The 20,770-nt window shown below is 40.8% G+C and overlaps 1 protein-coding gene and 1 non-coding gene across 3 annotated transcripts in view; one reads left to right on the top strand and one right to left on the bottom strand.

The window, feature by feature from the left end:
- AGBL1 (AGBL carboxypeptidase 1) overlaps window positions 1-20,770 on the bottom strand; it is a 932,974-nt gene that overhangs the window by 683,225 nt on the left and 228,979 nt on the right. The gene's annotated exons all lie outside the window — the stretch shown is intronic.
- Window positions 12,134-12,237, top strand: LOC139178525 (U6 spliceosomal RNA). Its single transcript, XR_011562908.1, has one exon. It is a non-coding gene; the product is annotated as a U6 spliceosomal RNA (small nuclear RNA).

The following is a 20,770-nucleotide window of genomic DNA, read 5'->3' as shown; positions in this document are numbered from 1 at the left end:
GGAAATACAGAAGGCAGAAACAAGAGGAACAATCAGAAAACTATAGTGCATCAATTAAAGCAGGAAAAGAACCTGATGCTGGGAAAGATTGAAGGCAAGAGAAGGGGACGACAGAGGAAGAGATGGTTGGATGGCATCACCAACTCAATGGTCATGAGTTTGAGTAAACTCCAGGAGTTGGTGATGGATAGGGAGGCCTGGCGTGCTGCAGTCCATGGGGTCGCAAAGAGTCAGACACGACTGAGAGGCTGAACTGAACTGAACTGTTGTTCCTCCTCAAGGAATATACATAACAATATCTTTGAGTTCTTCTGTAGGAACTAAGGCCTCCAGGAGATAGTCGATCTGTGGAAAACAATATAAAATAACAATATAATATAAAAAACTATGTTTAAAGAAATGAAACAGAAATTTGAGATATGAGCAAGATGCTCACGAGCTGCTGATAAACAGGCCAAAAAACAGCACCTCCTTCTTCGAGCCCTATCATACAAAGTAAAACTTAAACTGCTGTGAGAGGAGAACCAAACTCTTTCAGTCTCAGGACCCAGGCTAATATATCATGTTTTGGGGGTAGAAGGAAATGAAAAGTTGTTTGCTCCAGCTGGAGGAAATGGGCATGGAGACATAGGCTCTCTGTATTGCAAACATGCTATTAAAAGCTGATGGTGGGAGAACAAGACGGCAGAGGAGGAAGTGGACATGGAGTACAACTCTCTCCATGGATACATCAGGAATACACCTTCAGACACAGAAGTGCATGCAGACACCAGCTGAGAGCAGACAGGAGTCCCTGACCAGTGTTGAAGAATATATAGAACCACGCAAAACTCAGTAGGACCAAGGGACTAGGGAGAAAAACAGGAGTGTTAGTAGGACTGGACCTGCCCTCGGCAGGTCAGGGAACTGAAGCAGGGGTCCAATCCCCATATCGGGACAATTGTCTGAGTCAGAGGAGAAACATTTAAGGCTGAGAGTGAAACAGCTGATCTGTGGCCGCCTAAATGGAGTGAGAATCAGACAGTACTTGCCACAGCCATATATATGCCGGGCAGGAACACAGGTCTCCTGGAAGGTGCAGTGGCTCGGAGCTGGAGTTTAGGGATTGTGGAGCAATCTCAATGTGAGGGCTGCTGTTGACCGCACAGAGACAGATCGAGGGGATTTGAGGGAGGAGATTGTGGTGGGAAATGCCTGTGAAGGAAAGCCAGGCAGCCATGGAAGCAAGGTGATACTGCTGAGTCACGCAAAGAGCATGGAACCACCACCATAGCCTCTCTCTCCCCACAAGCCAGCATCAGCAGCTGAACAACAGAGAGGCTGGCCCGTCAAATGCACCTGACGCACTGAACTACAGAGTAGGACCCCACCCAGGGGTCCCTCTTGGTGCCTGAACAGGCGGAGCTACGAAGAAAGACTGGCCAAAGAGGCCTTCTGATCACCAGCTACAAAGGCTCAAAAAAAGACTCTGTTAGGGCCATAACTCCTGCTACAGAGGCAGTCTGTGTCCCTGCACACTTGGCACTGCCAGCGTCCCCACAAGCCAAGCAGCTGTGCCACCTTCATGCTCAACTCTCACTGGGGCAGAGCTGCCACAGGCAAAAAAATAGTCTTGTGTTTATGTGTGCAGGGTCACTTCAGTCCTGTCCGACTCTTTGCCACCCTGTAGACTGTGGCCTACCAGGCTTCTCTCTCAGGGGTGTCTCCAGGCAAGAATACTGGAGCGTATTGGCTAGTACTGGTTGCCATACCCTTCTAGAGCACTCTATTTCCTGCTACCCTAGCCGCCAACCCCCCAGAGTACCTGGTGCTGCCAGAACCCCACACCTGGCCCTCACAGGGGCAACCCCAAGCCCTCCAGGGCAGCCTCAGGAGCAAACCCCAGTGGACGACCCACATGTAGAGGTGGAAATTAAACCACAATTGAAACCCAGGGGCAGTGTGGCTAAGGAAGAAGATTCAAACCCTTCCCACCAGCTGTACAAGATGCAGATTAAATCCACAGGATCAATTAGGCAGACTCTGTGTCTATGGAATATATAAAAGATCACTGAGAGCTCCCACAAAAGTAAACACACTAGCTCTGATAGCTGTGGACATTGGAGGCAAGAACACACAGGAGTAGGACCAGATTAGAATCTGAGCTGCCCCCACAGCAGGTCCAGAGATCAGCACAGTGTTGGAGGGCATCCTAGAGAGGTGAGGCGGACTGTGACTCCCAGCAAGGGAAAGGACTCTGACAGCAGAGACTCAAGAAAAACATTTATTATTCTTATTTTTTGACTTGTTCTTTAGATTCCTTTGGATTTTTGTTTCTTTTTGTTTTCCTTTTGCCCTCCTCTGTTGTCGTTGTCAATTTTATTGACACTAAGAAATCCAATTAAGCTTTCGAACTTTTTTTTTCTTTTTCCTCAGTCACATTTTTTATTGTTGTCATAAACCTCTGCCTCTACATTAGGCTTTTGCTGTTCTGCAGAGTTTTCCTCTTTTTGCCTTTTCTCTTTTTTTTAATTTTAATTTTTTAAACCTATTATTATTATTTTTTCTACATGTATTCCTTTGTTTGCTTTTCCTACTGTCCTTTTCCCCTTGCAGTTAATCTTTAATGTATACAAATCTTCTTTAGCTACCTCTATTTAACTTTGCAATCTATATTTCTTTTCTTTCTCTCCTTTCCTCTCAGCAAATTTGTTAGTTTTATTTTCATTGCTTTATTTCCCCAATTGGCACCTTGCTTTAGTTTTTTTTTCCAGTTTGTGCTTTAATTAGTGTTATTCTGGAGATATAATTTCATTTCCTTTGTTTGCCAGGTCAATCTATTGTACTTAAATTTTGTTGGATTGCTTTGATTTTGCTTATGAGTGTATACGTATATATTCAGTCACACTTCCTATTGTTGCAATAAACCTCTGCCTCTATATTGGGCTTTTGCAGTTCTGTGGAGTTATCCTTTCTTCCCCTTTTTTCTTTCTTCCATTTTTTTTCTCTTTCCTTTTTTTTATAATTTTAATTTTTAAAACCTATTATATTTTTTCTACATTTATACCTTCATTTGCCTTTCCTACTGTTCTTTTCCCCTTGCAGTTAATCTTTAATATATATAAATCTTTTTCATCTACCTCTATTCAACTTTGCATATCTATTCTTTCTTTCTTTCCTTTCCTCTCAATTTATTTGTTAGTTTTGTTTTCATTGCTTTATTCCCCAGTTGACACCTTCCTTTAGTTTTGTTTTCCAGTTTGTGCTTAAGTTAGTTTTGTTCTTAACCAGTAAATAAAATTTTTGATCTCCTTTGTTTGCCAGATCAATCTACTGTACTTTATTTTTGTTGGACTGTTTTCACTTTGCTCATGGGTGTATATGTATATGTGTATATTCCATTATTTTAATTATTATTTGTCTGATTTGTAACTGCCATTTTTCTGGGGTTCATCTTTGGTTTCTTGTTTTTGGATATTTGTTTTACTCTCCCTTAATGCCATAACAAACCACTTGTGAAATATTTGTTCCTGACCAGAGATCAAACCCTGAGCCCGAGACCCTAGATTACCAGAGAACCAACCCTAAGGAGTATCAAACAGTGAGAACTCACACAAAGGAACCCACTTGAATACAAGACCCAGCATCACCCAACCACAAGCACCCTGTGCAGGACATCTCACCTAAACAACAAACAAAACAAAAATACAAGCCCAATCATCAGCAGACAGGATTACCACCTCACTCAGCCTTGTACTGAGTAAGAAAAAAACAAAGGAAACAAATAAACAAACAAAAACTCAGCACAAATCTCACTCTATGCAAAGCTCACACAAACCACTGGACCAACCTTAGGAGGGCTGAAACAAAAAGGAAGAAAGAATTCAACCTTCTTCAAGGAAAGATTTCAACTTTCCTTGAAGCCTGGGGAAAAAAGAGACTTCAAACACAATAACTTTAAAAAAAAAATTAAAAAGCAGAGAAATACTGCACAAATAAAGGAAGAAACTAGAAACACAGAAGTCCAAATAAATGAAGAGGAAATAGGAAAATTACCTGGAAAAGAATTCAGAATAATGATAGTAAAGACGATCAAAAACCTTGAAAACAAAATGGAGAAAATGAAAGAGTCACTTAACAAAGACCTAGAAGAAGTAAAGAATAAGCATACAAACAACACAATTACTGAAATTAAAAATACTCTAGAAGGAATCAAGAGCAGAATATCTGAAGCAGAAGAACAAATCAGTGAGCTGGAAGACAAAATGGTGGAAATTACTTCTGAAGAGCAAAATAAAGTAAAAAGAATGAAAAGAGCTGAGGACAGCCTCAGAGACCTTTGGGACCATATTAGATATACCAACATTTGAATTATACGGGTCCCAGAAGAAGAAGAGAAGAAGAAAGGGTATGAGAAAATTTTTGAAGAGATTATAGTTGAAAATTTCCCCAACATGAAAAAGGAAATAGTCAATAAAGTCCAAGAGGCACAAAGAGTCCCATATAGGATAAACCCAAGCAGAAACATGCCAACACACATACTAATCAAACTGTAAAGACTAAACAAAGAAAGAATATTAAAAGCAGCAAGGGAGAAGCAACAAGTAACATACAAGGGAAACCTCATTCATTTAACAGCTGATCTTTCAGCAGAAACTCTGAAGGCTGGAAGGGAATACCAGGATATATTTAAAGTACTGAAAGGGAAAAATCTACAACCAAGATTACTGTACCCAGCAAGTATTTCATTCAAAATTGATGGAGAAATAAAAAACTTTTCAGACAAGCAAAAGTTAAGAGAATTCAGTACCACCAAACCAGCTTTACAACAAATGTTAAACAGACTTCTATAGTCAAGAAATACAACAGAAGAAAAAAGATCTACAAAATCAACCCCAAACAATTAGAAAATGGTAATAGGAACATATATATCAATAATTACTTTACATGTAAATGGATTAAATGCTCAACAAGACCCATATATATGCTGTCTACAAGAAACCCACTTCAGACCTCAAGACACGTATAAACTGAAAGTGAGAGAATGGAAAAATATATTCCATGCAAATAGGAAGCAAAAGAAAGCTAGAGCAGCAATCCTCATATCAGACAAAATTGACCTTAAAATAAAGAAGATTACAAGAGATAAGGAAGGACACTACATAATGATCAAGGGATCAATCCAAGAGGAAGACATAACAATTGTAAATATCTATGCATCCAACATAGGAGCACCTCAATACATAAGACAAACACTAACAGACATAAAAGGAGAAATTGACAGTAACACAATAATAGTAGGAGACTTTAACACCCCACTCACACCAATGGACAGATCATCAAAACAGAAAATGAATAAGGAAACACAAAGCTTAAATGATACATTAGATGAGATGAATCTCATTGATATCTTCAGTATATCCCACCTAAATGCAGAAGAATACACCTTCTTTTCAAGCACACATGGGACATTCTCCAGAATAGACCACATCTTGGGTCACAAATCAAACCTCAGTCAATTCAAGAAAAGTGAAATCATACCAAGCATCTTCTCCAACTAGAACGCTCTGGGACTAGATACCAATTAGAACAAAAAAGCTGTAAGAAACACAAACATATGGAGATTAAACAACACGTTTCTAAATAACCAACAGGTTACTGAAGAAATCAAAAGGGAAATCAAAAAATTTCTAGAAACAAATGAGAATGAGAACACAACAACTCAAAACCTATGGGATACAACAAAAGCAGTTCTAAGAGGGAAGATTATGGCAATACAATCCTATCTCAAGAAACAAGAAAAACGTCAAATAGACAACCTAACTTTAGACCTAAAGCAGTGGTGTACTGGAAAAAGAAGAACAACAACAACAAAAAAAAAACAAAATTAGTAGAAGGAAAAAAATCATAAACATCTGAGCAGAAATAAATGAAAAAGAAATCAAAGATTCATTTACTAATCAAAGTAAAGATTAATAAAACTAAAAGCTGGTTCTTTGAGAAGATAAATAAAATTGGCAAACCCTTAGCCAGACTCATCAAGAAAAAAAGAAGAATCAAATCAACAAAATTAGAAATGAAAAAGGAGCGGTTACAACAGACAATGCAGAAACACAAAGGATTATAAGAGACTATTATGAACAATTATTTGGCAATAAAATATATAACCTGGAAGAAATAGACAGATTCTTAGAAAAGCTCAATCTTCCGAGACTGAACCAGGAAGAAATAGAAATTATGAACAACCCAATTACAAGCACTGAAATTGAAACTGTGATCAAAAATCTCCCAAAAATCAAAAGCCCAGGACCAGATGGCTACTCAGGAGAATTCTATCAAGCATTTAGAGAAGACCTAATGCCTATACTTCTAAAACTCTTTCAAAAAATTCCAGAGGAAGGAACAATTCCAAATTCATTCTACAAGGCCACCATCACCCTGATACCAAAACCATACAAAGACAACACACAAAAAGAAAACTACAGGCCAATATCACTGATGAACAACAAAATTTTAGCAAACAGAATTCAGCAACACATCAAAAAGCTTATACACCATGATCAAGTTGCGTTTATTCCAGGGATGCAAGTATTCTTCAATATATGCAAATCAATCAATGTGATACACCATATTAACAAACTGAAAGATAAAAACCATATGATCATCTCAATAGATGCAGAAAAAGCCTTTGACAAAATTCAGTACCTATTTATGATTAAAACTCCAAAAAATAGACATAGAAGGAACCTACCTCAACATAGTAAAGGCCATATATGATAAGCCTACAGCAAACATTATTCTCAATGGTGAGAAACTGAAAGATCAGGAATAAGACAAGGGTGTCCACTTTCGCCACTATTATTCAACATAGTTCTGGGAGTCATAGCTATCAGAGAAGAAAAAGAAATAAAAGGAATCCAGATAGAAAAAGAAGTAAAGCTCTCACTGTTTGCAGATGACATGATACCGTACATAGAAAACCATAAAGACAGTATCAGAAAATTACTAGAGCTAATCAGTGAATTTAGCAAAGTTGTAGGATACAAAATCAATACACAGGAATCACTTGCATTTCTATATACTAACAATGAAAAATTAGAAAGAGAAATTAAGGAATCAATCCTTAATGCAAGAAGCTCACAGAATTCTAAGCAGAATAAATGTTACAAGCATATCTACATATATCTCACCTATATAGTTGATAGTCAAACTGCTGAAAACCAAAGTTAGTGAGAAAATCTTGAGGGCAACCAGAAACAAAACACTAAATTGTTGCTATTGTTGTTCAGTCACTAAGTTGTGTCCAACTCTGTGCAATCCCATGAACTGCAGCATGCCAGGCTTCCTTGTCCTTCAATATCTCCCAGAGTTTGCTCAAATTCATATCCATTGAATTGGTGATGCCATCCAACCATCTCATTCTCTGTCATCCCCTTCTCCTCTTGCCCTCAACCTTTCCCAGCATCAGGGTCTTTTCCAATGAACTGGCTCTTCACATCAGGTGGCCAAAGTATTGGAACTTCAGCTTCAGCATCAGTCCTTCCAGTGAATATCCAGGGTTGATTTCCTTTAGGATTGACTGGTTTGATCTCCTTGCTGTCCAAGGGACTCTCAAGAGTCTTCTCCACCACCATAATTTGAAAGCATCAATTCTTTGGCTCTCAGCCTTCTTTACGATCCAACTCTCACATCTGTATGTGACTACTGGAAAAACCATAGCTTTGACACTTCAGACATTTGTCAGCAAAGTGATGTCTCTGCTTTTTAAATTTCATATGCTGCCTAGATTTATCATGGATTTCCCAGTCGCTCAGCAGTAAAAATCTGTCTGCAATGCAGGAGCCACAGGAGACATGGGTTTGATCCCCAGGTCAGGAAGATCCCATGGAGGAGGGCATGGCAACCTATTCCAGTATTCTTGCCTGGAGAATCCCATGGACAGAGGAACCTGGTGGGCTAAATCCATAGGGGCACAAAGAGTTAGACAGGCCTGAAGCAATTTACAGGCAATTTGTCATAGCTAACCTTCCAAGGAGCAAGCGTCTTTTAATTCCATGGCTGCTGTCACTGTCCACAGTGATTTTGGGGCCCAAGAAAATGAAATCTGTCACTGCTTTCACTATTTCCCCTTCTATTTGTCAGGAAGAGGTAAGATTGGATGCCATGATCTTGGTTTATTTAATAGTTAGTTTTAACCAGATTTTTCACTCTCCTCTTTCACCCTCATCAACAGGCTCTTTATATGTATACATATTCTGTATGTAAAGGGCTTCCCTGGTGGCTCAGACGGTAAAGTGTCTGCCTACAATGCGGGAGACCCGGGTTCAATCCCTGGGTCGGGCAGATCCTCTGGCGAAGGAAATGGCACCCCACTCCAGTACTCTTGCCTGGAAAATCCCATGGATGGAGGAGCCTGGTAGGCTACAGTCTATGGGGTCGCAAAGAGTCAGACACGACTGAGCAACTTTCCATTCCTTCTGTATGTAATAGCAAACAAAACAAAATTGTAAATATTTCAATTAGCCATCAACAGTAAAATGGATGAATAGACCTAAATTGATACCTGGGAGTATTATACAGTAGTGAAAATGAATAGCTCAGATGCAATTCCAACATGTTATATGGTTCAGTCTCAAATGTTATTAACAAAATAAGCCCATTATAACACAAGATTTACATACACAGTATGTTTCCATTTACCTAAAGCCCCAAATAGCAGGCTTGACAGTAGGTTGTTTAGAGATATATAAATGTGATTTTTATAAAGATAAAGAAGAGCAAGAGACTACTTAACACACAAATCCAGGATGACAGTTACTCAAATGAAGAAACTGTGGGGTCATAGGAACAAGGGGCTTCCCTGGTGTCACAGTAGTAAAGAATTCACCTGCCAATGAAGGAGAAGCAAATTCAGTCCCTGGGTCAAGAAGATCCCCTGGAGAAGGGAATGGCACCTCAATCCAGTGTTTCCAGCCTAGAAAATCACATGGACAGAGGAGCCTGGTGGGCTGTAGTCCGTGGGTCGCAGAGTCAGACATGGCTGAGCACACACATAGGAGCAAGGATTACAGGGGTTAAAATATGGAGTAATGCTCCATTTCTTAAAATGGGAAGTATATCCCTGGGTGTCCATTTAATTGTTCTTAACCTAGATCTTTGCTGCTGCTGCTGCTTCTAAGTCGCTTCAGTCGTGTCCGACTCTGTGCAACCCCATAGACGGCAGCCCACCAGGCTCCCCCGTCCCTGGGATTCTCCAGGCAAGAACACTGGAGTGGGTTGCCATTTCCTTCTCCAATGCATGAAAGTGAAAAGTGAAAGTGAAGTCACTCAGTCCTGTCTGAGTCTTAGTGACCCCATGAACTGCAGCCCACCAGGCTCCTCTGTCCATGGGACTCTCCAGGCAAGAGTACTGGAGTAGGGTGCCATTGCCTTCTCCATCCTAGACCTTTATGTTACATGAATTCTTTTATAAGTGTTGCATTTAAAATAAAGCAATTTTTGTTATTATAAAAGACCCAGTTTCCAATTTCTGGCTTCATACTTAATAGCTACGCAACCATGCACCACTCGCTTTTAACTCACTGGGCCTTACTTCCATCATCTTTAAAAATCATATTTTTTCCCTAACACATTACTTTCATAAGAATAAAGGAAAAAATTATTATACTGGACTCTATGAAAACTAAGCAAAGATGTTAACAAATTTAAAAAGAAGTGACAGACCCTAGTCACTAGAAAACATCAACCATTTGTTGCCCTATCTTAAAACAATGATCAATACTTAATAAATATTTGCTAAATAAATCAATGTTTAACAAAGAAGAATATTTCTAATATACAAAGAGCTCCTATTACATCATTTAGGGAAAAACAAAGCATCTAATAAAACAATAGACAGATGACTCTTAAAATTGAGTAACTTAAAAGAAAGACACATAAATAACATTTAAAAATATGTATAACTTGAGTAATGCACAAAGAGATTCAAATGGAAATAACACTGAAATGGTATTTTGAGAGAAGGGGATTAATTTTTTTAACTAACAGGAAAATGTAGAAGACTGGTAAATCCATTGTTGGTTGGGCCCTGGAGGAAAATATTCTCCTACATTTTTGTGGGAGTATAATTGGTAATACAGAATTTAGTGAGGCTGTCAATCTTGGAATTCATGGGAAAGAGATTTGGACTTTCACAGGACAGAATTGTCAGAAAGGCTAATTTAAGTTCATTAAGTCTAAATTTCAGGAATCAGTATGCATGAGTTCATGTGTTTATGTGTGAGTATATGTGTGTGTGTGTGTGTGTGTGTGTGCACTGAAGAAAAACATGAACCTGTTAAAAGCAATTGCTTAGGGAATAATAAGATGAAAAATATGTGGTTAATTTAATATTTTATACTAGTTTATCAATTTTTGATTAAGGATGACATGTTAACATTTTAAATTTCAATTTAAATTTTAAATATGAAATACAAATATAGTAGGAAATCCAAAAATCAATAGGACAGACACTCATGTGCCTGCCCATCCAGATTTAAAAGCTCACACTTTCTGTCATATCTTCCTTAAAATTCTTTTCCTTTAAGAAATTCAAACTCCCAATAAATATTCATTTTTTTTCCTCTTTATGCTCCACCATCTTCAGATGGAATCACTATTTTGAATCTGGTGTTATTTTTTTTTTCAGAATGGTTTTATACTTTTTCTATATATATATAAATATCCATAAATAATCAACTACATTGTCCTTTTCTATTAAAATAAGGGATTTTAATAACAAATTCATGGTCATGTTGCACATGTGTGCTCGGTCATCCAACTCCTTGCAACCGCATGGACTGTAACCCATCAGGCTCTTCTGTCCATAGAATTTTCCAGGCAAGAATAGTGAAGTGGGTTGCCATTTCCTACTCCAGGGATCTTCCTGACCTGGGGATCGAACCCCGGTTTCTCGCGTCTCCTGCATTGGCAGTGGATTCTTCACCCACCAGTACCACCTGGGAAGCCAGTCATGTTATGAGACATCCATGAAATATATGAATCAGAGTGCCTGGTTACTGCAGCCTCGTAAACTGAGTTTGATTATTTGGGGAACTGGAAGGTTGGTCATGACCCACCCTTGAGAACATGTGCTGGCAGGCAGGGAAGCCTTAGGATTTGAGGCTGGAAGACAAGCAAGGAGTATGAGTTTTCAGGTCTCAGGTGAGGGACTCTTGAGAAAGAAAAACATCTGAATAATGCAGACATGGGTTGCCAATTTGTCCCTGTCCAGTGTATGAAGAAGGAGCTTCTTTCAGAGGAAACTTAAGGCACTTTGGTGCCAAGCAGCATTGTTTTGGGGAGTTTTAGAGAGTGCTAATTCCTCCCAACTTTACACGGAATTAAGCAACTCTCTGAAAACCCAGCAATGGCAGTAGCAAGAATCCTTTCAGTAGCTTTGAGGACAGCTGACAACTAACAAAACAAGCCCAGGCATCAGGGAAGAATGGAGTGGCCCGTAAGGGTGACTATATCCAACAGCTACTTTATGAGTACAGTTGAGGCTACCTGAGAGCAACCCATGAAACACCTAAGGAAAAAGTTAACTTTTCAAGAGGTGTCCCTGCATTGTGGGTGGAAGGAAAAATAGATGCAAAAATTTCATGCATTTGTTCAATAAATATTGAGTGTGCACCGGCTTTCTGCAGGAACTGTTAGACCCTAGAGATACAACAGTGAAAAAACACAGCATGTAATCTGTGTCCGTATGGAGTTCAGTCATAGGGGCTGTGAGGAAGATAGAACAAGGTCATGTAATAACGAGGTTCTGAGCGAAAGAACATTACATATGGTGACCCAGGAAGGTTTCCTCAACCTGAGCAAGGATAATATAAGACACAGAGGAAATCAATCTTGCCAAGCTACAGAGGTAAAGTTTTCCACTCAGAGGGAACAGCAAATCCAGAGGCCTGGGGAAGATAATTTGGTTGCTGTGTTCAAGGAATAGAAAGAAGGTGAGTGTGGTTGAAGGGTATGGAGTGTTTAAGGGGTAAGATACAGGCGACAAGGGTTTTGCGGAGGCAGAAAGATTTCGATTTTACTAAAATTACAAGGGCTATTCTATTCTAACATGGAATTTCATGGTATCAATGGCAAAAAATAAAAATAAATTGTTGTGCTCACTTCAGCAGCACATACACTAAAATTGAAACAGTACAGAGATTAGCATGGCCCCTGCGCAAGGATGACATGCAAATTCGTGAAGCGTTCCTTATTTTTGAATGGAGAGAGTAGCATGGAAACATATACACTACCGTATGTCAAATAGACAGCCAATGGGAATTTGCTGTATGACTCAGGGAAGTCAAACCAGGTCTCTGGGACAACCTAGGGGGTTGAGATGGGGTGGGAGATGGGAGGGAGGTTCAGGAGGGAGGGGACATAGGTATATCTATGGCTGATGCCTACTGGCATGTGGCAGAAGCCAACCCCTGAGATGTTCACAGCCAACAATATTGTAAAGCAATGATCCTTCAATTAAGAATAAGTTTTTAAAAAAGTTTACAGAAAAATACAAAATAAATAAACAAATTATTAATTAAAGGACTTGTAGTATAGATTTTTTTTTAATTACAAGGGTTATTAATGTTAATCAGACTACACAGGTACTAGGCACATTGGAGAAGCCTAGAATGTATTACCTGCTATATAAACAAGTATTTTTACATGCAGAGAATTGCACCTCAACGATAAAGGATTTTCTCTCATGACTGAAGAGCTGAAAGGTCCTAGAATATGGAATTAGGGTTATGGAGCTAGAGCATCTGGGGGTAAATCTGAGCTCCAGCTCTTACTAACCACATGGCTTTTTAGGGCCTCAATTTTAACAGCTAAAAATGGAAACCACAAATGTAATTTTTTTTTTCTTTACCTCACAGAGCTATTGTGAGGAACAGTTAATCATATATAAACATTCTGTAAACAGTTAATTACCTTGAAAAGATATAAATTGTTAAATCCTATGAACATATTTACAGGATATAACAGTTTTGGCATGGATTCTGATGAAATATAGACTTCCCTGGTGGCTCAGATGGTAAAGCATCTGTCTACAATGCAAGAGACCTGGGTTCAATCCCTGGGTCAGGAAGAATCCCTAGAGAAGGAAATGGCAACCGACTCCAGTACTCTTGCCTAGAAAATCCCACAGATGGAAGAGCCTGGTGTCCATGGGGTTGCAAAGAGTCGGACACGACTGTGCAACTTCACTTTCAACTTCACTTTCACTTTCTGATGAAATATATTACATGCTTCTGCTTCAGTAACCACATAGAGTCAACTTATAGTATCCTTGCTAATTTAGAAAATTAATCAGGTAACGCAACTTTGTTTTATTTCCCTCTTAAATAGATTATATCTTATAGTATATTGGCTTTATGATCATGTTTAACCTGAGTTATATAATTTGCAGGCCTCTGGAAATGAATATTTCCAAAACTGAACTCAATATCCATTCATAACAGTCTCACTCTCTCAAGTATTCTTCTATTGGTATTAAACTGTGCACCCATCACCCAAAAGAGAAATAGTTCAACTCCTTCTTTATCCCTATTCTCTGTTAATCACCAAGACCTCTCACTCCTAACTTAGACATATCTCCTAAATTCAGACCCTCCCCTCCCATTTCCATAGACTTATCTTCCCTGGGAGGGAATGGCACCCCACTCCAGTACTCTTGCCTGGAAAATCCCATGGACGGAGGAGCTTGGTAGGCTGCAGTCCATGGGGTCGCTAAGAGTCGGGCACGACTGAACGACTTCACTTTCACTTTTCGCTTTCATGCATTGGAGAAGGAAATGGCAACCCACTCCAGTGTTCTTGCCTGGAGAATCCCAGGGACCGGGGAGCCTGGTGGGCTGCTGTCTATGGGGTCGCACAGAGTCGGACACGACTGAAGTGCCTTAGCAGCAGCAGCAGCATCTTCCCTGGGAATCTCATCAACCAGGTAGAAGACTAACAGTTGATATTTTTCTTAAATACTGCGTCCCATGCTCTAAGTCCTTTCACAAGCTTCAGATTGCCCCGTGAAGAAGGTACTGCTGTCACCCGAAATTTATAAGTGGAGAAACCTCAGCATGAAGTGTCGAAACATATTTTCCAAGCTCGTGAAGCTAGCAAATGGCAGAGTTGAGACCAGGACCCCAGTGAGTCTGAATCTGGGTCTAAATGCTTATGAGCTTCTAGGTGCTGGGTGTCATGTCACCATGTTCGCACTCCAGACTTCCCCTGCATTGTGTGTGCTCAGTTGGGTCTGACTCTTTGCGGCCCAGGGACTGCAGCCCTCCAGGGTCCTCTGTCCATGGAATTTTCCAGGCAAGAATACTGGAGTACGTTGCCGTTTCCTCCTCCATCCCCTACATTCCTGCCACAAGATCTTCCTCCAAAACAGATTTGATCTTGTCATTTCTCTGCTTTTAACAGCATCCTATTACTTCATCATTGCCTTCAGGAGAAACTAATATGAAAAATAAGGTATATTTTTTAACTCAGCCCAATTTATCTTTCCCACCTTATTTTCTGATCCCATACTCAATCCACCATCCTGTAGTTCTGGCACCCTGAGATGTTCACAGCGATTATTTCCAGGCCTCCGTGTCTCTACAAAAGCTATTTTCCTGCTTGGGAAGACACACCTCCACGTCACTGCATGCCATAGTCTGAGTTCAAGACACAGATCCAATGGCATTGATACTGAATCTCAGTTTTATCATTATAGAACAAAGGAACTATAAGGACAAAATGATATATTATGTAAAAACTCTGTAAGAGTAAACTACATGATTGGGTATAATAAGCAAAACTATTCAACTGTAAGATTTTGTAGTTTTTCCCACTGCCTCCAACCAGCCTTGGAAGGAGAAAGCATTCTTCATCTTCCTTTTCTTAGAGTGACTGGGCCAAAATGGGAAGTAGAAAGGAGATACTTAACTGATCTAAATGTCATAGTTTAAAAGGTTTGTGTTGGAAAACGGTGGGATTATTGTGAACCTCTATTTGTCTGTGTAGATTGGTAACAGTAAGAAAGATGAAAAAAGATGAATTTACGATGGTTTGCATGCATTTTATATATTCCCCTTTTCATGTCTTCTCAAGAAAGATTTAAACAGTTCTTTAAATAGTTTTGGGATTGTCCACTGAGATTTCTTTAAAAGCAATGGTGTGTCAATAAAGGATCGTCACACACATGGGATTTTCAAAGCTGTCCCTCCTAGGTACCAGCCCTCCTTTGATTCCAAGAAGAAAAAGGCTCTCTCTTCAGTGCTTCCACTGAACTTTGTTCTTGTATAACTTCTGTATCATAATGACTTGTTTGCATAAGTCACACACATACACACAAACACAATGCTTATCAAGAGTGTCTCAAAGACTAGAATCACGTGCTATTCATCTCTATCTTCCTAATATCTACCATGGTTCCTAGCCCTGGTTGCCTGAAAAGATGTATACTGTAAGACAAGAAAAGGTTACAATTCAGTATTTCTAACTTGTTTTTATTAAAAACTTCCATACAGAGAAGTTTTTCATACTCTTGTAGCTCATTTTTTAGTCCTAATAACTTGTCAACAGCAATGCATTACCCAAAAAAAAAAAAAAAAAAGGAGAGAGAGAAAAGCACTTAATTTAATCAGGAGACGAGAGGTCCGAAGTTTCAGACCCCATCTGCCATCAACCAGGTGGGAGACGAACACAGGTCAGTTCGTGCATCTGACCTCCAATCCCTCACTAGCAATGGAGGAATCTGGACTCCACGGTCTACAGATGCTGAAGTTCTAAAATTCAGTGATCCCTTAGCAGTACTCAGCCCCACGTGCCTCCAGGAGGGGTGGGGGACAAAACCGAAACAGAAATTTCCAAGAGGGAGAGGTTTCCACTTCAGGTTTCTGTTTTCCTTGGACCGTTACTGTCACTTCACACTCTCCTCATTGGAAAGTTCTGTTCTTCATACCTGATCAGGTGTCTCAGGAAGAGACAAAGGCCAGAGAGGGTGGGAAATGATTTGCAAAGAAGCCAAAAGGGGAATTCTGTAACTGTGTATTTTTCCACTCCGTTCTAATTTAAAACCACTTACAAGTGACAACTCCCAACCCGAGGCAGGTGCTGTGTGGTAGCTCATTACACCCTGGGGACCCCGTGTAAATCTTTTTTTTCCTGAGAACAGCTATTGTCTTCCAAGAAAAAGCTTTTAGCATAATAGCAGGCTGAATAGAACATTGCTCTTGTATGAATATTTTTAAGGGAAAGAACAAGAGAAAGGTATTCTTTAACAGCAGCAAACACAGTCTCTTGTTCTGTACCTCAGGCCCCCTGGAAAGAACAGTGTGTGAGCCATCAGAGGCTATGGCAGACCTGTGAGATTACCTCACCTCCAGACACAGAAGGGTAGACTCTGCTCTTTCAGGCTATAATAAATGCCAGGTAGAGGTGTCCCCAAGGGCAGAAATAGCAGATCTGCCCCCTTCCATTCGCCTCTGTTTCTCGGCTTCTCACCAGTCCGTGAGTCAGGCAGTCACTGTTCGCTTGGAGAAGGACAGCTTCTAACAAGAGAATGTCATTCTGCCTTGGAAAATTCTCACAGACTTGTTCCCCCCTAAGGTTCTTCTTAAGGATAGTCAAGCCAATGCGGCTCGGGGGCGTGGATGGAGAGATGTCCAAAGGGGAAAAGAATCAGCAAGAAAGTTCCTGAGAAAAACATGAAGCTTCCATCACAGAGATGTGATCCCAAACTAAAAAGGAACTCAACTTTCCCTGGACTGAAATGGTCATTGAAAACATGAGGGACTTCCCTGGCGGTCCAGTGGTTAAGACTCCGAGTTATCACTGCAGAGGGGGCGCAGGTTCAGTCTCTGATGAGGGAACCAAGATCCCATACGCCTCACAGGCCAAAAAGCAAAACATAAATCAGAAGCAATGTCGTAACAGATTCAGTAAAGATTTTTTAAAATGGTCCACATCATAAAAATCTTTAAAAAAGAAAAAAAATAATGTGAGGGGATGGGGGAAATGTGGAGAAAATAGAAAAGCTGACAGAATGACGATGGTCTTCAATAAGCAGTGTGTTTGGATTGTGTGCATTTCTGGGAAATTTCTCAGTGAGGGCAGACCCTAAAGAGGGGGATATTCTGGAACTGTGGGGTAGAGACCTGGGGTCTCCTCTCTGAGAAACCTCTTAACATGGGGCTTCAGGCTGGCTGTATACCCTTAGTGAGGCTTAACTTGGCCATCTGCAAAAGGGAGATAATGACAGCCCTTCCGCAAGAGTAGGAAGCCAGGCAGAGGAGTGGCTGAGCCCTCGAAAAGGCAGACCAACTGCCCTTCCTGGTTTTTCATCCACTTTCAATGGGGTTTGAGGAAACAATACTCCCCTCTCCCGAGACTTTTTTTTTTAACCTTCTGAATTGTTCTCTAGTTTTCTTAAATGCAGTATCTTCTCTCAGTTCCAATCCAAAAAGCACACCTATGCACACACACAGACACACACCACTCCTGAAGAGAACAGTCAAGTCCCCTACATATGAACTCAAGTTGCAAACTTTGAAAAGATGCGAGCGTGGGTTCACATGTCAATCACATAAGTTAGTCCAGGTGTCTGGCGTACATTGTCACCCGCCGTGCCTCCTCTACAAGTGCTGTGTTTCTGTGAACTTTACTATGCGGTCCTGTACAGAGATCAGTACTGCAGTGCTGTGCCAAGTCCCTGCAGTCGTGTCTGACTCTTTGCGACCCTGTGGACCTTCAAGTGCCAGGCTCCTCTGCCCATGCGATTCTCCAGGCAAGAATCCTGGAGGCGGTTGTCATGCTCTCCTCCAGGGGATCTGGCAACCCAAGTCTAGAACCCGTGTCTCTTACGTCTCCTCATTGGCAGGCAGGTTCTTTACCACTGGTGCCGCCTGGGAGGCTCCTGGAGAAGAGTAGTACAGTATCTTTATTTCAAGCCCAGGATGTCTGGAAGCAAAAAGTAATGCTTATGTAGCTGGTACCCCTGTACTTTTCAAGGTTCTGTACTGTAAGATTAAAAATGTTAATTTTTTATGTTTGTATTTTATGTATTATTTGTATGGTATTTTTAATGTATTATAGTGCAGTACTATCTGGGCTGGTGGCTCAGACTGTAAAGAATCTGTCTGCAATGCAGGAGATCTGAGTTTGAGAAGATCCCTGGAGAAGAGAATGGCTATTCACTTCAGTATTTTTGGAATTTCCTGGTGGTTCAAATGGTAAAGAATTTGCCTGCCAATGCAGGAGATGCAGGAGATCTGGATTCAATCCTTGGGTCAGGAAGATCCTCTGAAGTAGGAAATGGCAACCCACTCCAGTATTCTTGCCTGGGGAATCCCATGGACAGAGGAGCCTGGTGGCTATAGTCGATGGGGGTCACAAAGAGCGACTGAGCGACCAACACTTTCACTTTCACGGTACTATACAGATGACTGTGTTAGTTGGGTACCTAGGCTAACTTTGTTGGACTTATGACCACGCTCTTAGAATGGAACTCATTCATATGTAGGGGACTTACCATACACAAACTAAAGAAAATATGATTTCTCAACTCTTGGAATATCTGCTAACACACAACGTGTAGAAGGATTTAACTAGGCTAAGTGTAATTATGCCAGAAAATCACTAACCAATGGAGAGTAGTCTCAGAAAGCACCCAAACCCATGTCTGGGATAGATCTTGCCTACCAAACCTACCTCCAGACCAGCTCATCCAATGCCTTCTATTTCAACCTGTCAGAGCCTTTATCCCACCCTCTTAGACTCTGTTCACTCTTCACTGGCTCTCTGCTCTACACGTCCCAAACATCCAGGGTTCGTTTGACCTTTGGAATCCTACCAGTTAAGAAGACCCAGAACGGCTTATCCACTGAGAGTCTCTGATGCTAGAATGAGTCATTTATCCTTTTTGTAACAGCTCCCTTTTATTCTCCATTTCTTTTCAAGTCAGTCTCTTCCACACGGCCTCAACGAGAATTTCTCGGAGAACTTCCCTGTTCACTATCGCTCTGAAAGGGTGGACAGTGACTCTGCTCTTGGGGACCTGCCAGCATTTTGGCTCTGAGGCTTAGATCTCCAGGTCTAAAATGAGCCTTCTCTCTTGGGACCATTGTGAGAAGTCACTCACCCTCAATTCTCAGGAGAGAGATAAAACATATACCAGGCAAATCTGGCTACTTGTTGTTCAGTCACTAAGTCGCGTCTGACTCCTTGTGACCCCACGGACTATAGCCCACCAGGTTCCTCTGTCCATAGGATTTCTCAGACAATAATACTGGAGTGGGTTGCCATTTCCTTCTCCAGGAGATCTTCTTGACCCAGGGAATGAACTTATGTCTCCTAAATCTGGCTACTACTGAACCCCTGGTGGCTCAGAGGTTAAAGCATCTGCCTGCAATGAGGGAGACCCCAGTTTGATCCCTGGGTCAGGAATATCCTCTGGAGAAGGAAATGGCAGCCCACTCCAGTATTCTTGCCTGGAGAATTCCATGGAGGAAGGAACCTGGTAGGCTACAGTCCATGGGGTCGCAAAGAGTCGGACACAACTGAGCTACTTCACTTCGCTTTTCACTTTCACTGAACCAAAACTATATTTATCAGGAAAGTAAGCCTAAATGTTTCCAGGAAAATATCTTTTTAAAAAATGCTTTAGAAAAATAAATCAAAGCAAATGAATCCTTCCAGGAAAGACTCTCTGGAGCCCAGAGTCAAGAAAAAATTAAAAGTAACCAATAAATTGTTCTCAACAAGCCCCTGGTCTAGGACTTTAGGTCAGACTATCAGGGAACCAGTCTCCAGTGGGGGGAAGTGTTTTCTCCCTGGGCCCCCATGCTCTCATTTCTTGAACTTCTAAAATAAGACTGAAGTGATAATCCTGCTCAGTGGAAAGAAAGTCTTCTAGTACCCAAAACCTCCTTATGAGGGATGAGAGGCAGCCGCTGAATCTGAAACCAGTCACATCACATTTAAATACAAGTGCAGGCTGAAGCTGGTGACCCAGGCAGGGAGGAAGCAGATAAGACAATTGAAGCCTGCAGGCAGGAAGAGTCCAGAGCTACTGGCTCATTGGCTATTTTCTTGTCCTAAAACAATGTGACACACTGCAGTTCAAAGGAAGTTGTTTTATTTCTGATTTACAGCCATGGTATTGTGTTTTGGAGGGTAGGTGATGTTCATATTCTGCTCTTTACAGTAAAGACCTGTGCTCATGTATATATTGAAAGCTGCTGAACAAATTGTTTCTGCAACCCATCAGGGACTATGAATCCAGCACTGAGGCTCAGGTCATGCAATCTCAGCTCTGTGCTGGGATCTTAAGGGTCTGGAGGGTTATGAATCTTCCTTCCTTCTTTCCTTCCTGCCACAGTGCCTGAAACATCCTCCATGAAAATGTTTACATTGGGTGAGGAGAAGAAAATAAAATTTACTGTGAGCAGGAAGAGGATAATGCATTTACCTGCGGTCAATTTAGTGTGAGTTGCTTTAACAACTAAACTAGCTTCCAATAGTGTGAGGACATAGAATAGGGGAAAGAGGAAGTCCTGGATCAGAGTGGAGCCTGAATGGTGATGTTGAACACCGGTTCTGATGACTGTGTTAGCACATTTATTGTGCATATGCACCCAGGAGTCAGAAAAAGAAAATCAGGCACCACCATTGACTGTGATATTTAACTTCCCTGAGCCCCACTTACCTCATTTGTACACTAGCTTTTTCATTTTTCAGCTATAGGAACTTAGATTAGGCCTAGGACCAG

This window comes from Bos indicus, chromosome 21 (genome assembly GCF_029378745.1).
Source record: "Bos indicus isolate NIAB-ARS_2022 breed Sahiwal x Tharparkar chromosome 21, NIAB-ARS_B.indTharparkar_mat_pri_1.0, whole genome shotgun sequence".
Taxonomy (NCBI): Eukaryota; Metazoa; Chordata; class Mammalia; order Artiodactyla; family Bovidae; genus Bos; species Bos indicus.
This window is presented reverse-complemented; position numbering and strand designations above follow the sequence as displayed.